This window comes from Echinops telfairi, unplaced genomic scaffold (genome assembly GCF_000313985.2).
Source record: "Echinops telfairi isolate 266 unplaced genomic scaffold, ASM31398v2 ScPeMD7_1;HRSCAF=3_0, whole genome shotgun sequence".
Classification (NCBI taxonomy): domain Eukaryota; kingdom Metazoa; phylum Chordata; class Mammalia; order Afrosoricida; family Tenrecidae; genus Echinops; species Echinops telfairi.
This window is the reverse complement of record NW_022103896.1, coordinates 30,516,909-30,518,039: the sequence shown is the minus strand read 5'-3', so window position 1 is coordinate 30,518,039 and position 1,131 is coordinate 30,516,909.

The window sequence follows — 1,131 nt, the reverse complement described above, 5'->3', positions numbered from 1 at the left end:
ATTCATTATCATTGATTTAAATTCACTAGTGTACCTGAGTATTCATTGGTCAGCTAAATTTCAGCTAAAAATTAGGAACACTGTGGATAATGAAGGACAAGTTCAATAATGAAAGATTATGAGTAAAATATTGAATGATGCAGAAAGCAACCGAAGAATATAGAAAGAATTCACAGTCACTGTACCCAAAATAACTGGTGGACATTAAACCATTTCGGGGTAGACTATTAGCAAGAACTAATGGTACTGAAGGAATAAGTCCAAGCTGCACTGAAACAAGGCATCAGGAATTGATGGAATATCCACTGAAATGTTTCAACATACTGGTGAAGCACTGAAAGCACTCCCTCATCTGTACCAAGAAATGTGGTACAACTGACTGAAAGTGATCCCTATTTTTACCCATTCCAAAGAAATGTGACCCAATGGACTATGAAACTTATAGGCCATATCATTGCTATCCCATTCAAGTAAAATTTTATTGAAGATCATCCAACAACAATGGCAGTAGTACATTGGAAGGAAGCTTAGCTGTGCCTGAAGTTCAAGTCAGATTTACAAGATGACATGGAATAAGGGAGATCATTGCTGATGTCAGATGCATCTTGGCTGAACACAGAGAATACCAGAAAGAGGTTTACTCATGCTTTATTGACTATGCAAAGACATTTGACTATGTGGATAATAAGAAACTGTGGATGGCCTTGAGAAGAATGGGAATTCCAGAACACGTCATTGTGCTCATGTGGAACTTGTACACGTGTCAAGAGGCCGTTGTGTGAAAAGAGTAGGGAATACTGTCTGAATTAAAACAAAGAAAGGGGTATATCGGAGTTGTTTCCTCTTACCACAGTTATTCCATCTGTGTGCTAAGAAAGTCATCAAAGAAACTGCAGTATATGTAGAACAATGCAGCATCAAGATTGGAGAGAGACTTATTAACTAACACTCTATGATATGCTGGTGACACAGACTTGCTCACTGAAAGTGAGGAGGACTTGACGCGCTTACTGATGAAGATCAAGGTTTGCACCAAACAAACAAAAAACCCCAGATTTGTCATTCTTCTGGGACCATATGATCCAGCTGACCCAATGGTGCTAGAAGTGTCAGTTGTAGATAAAGATGCAG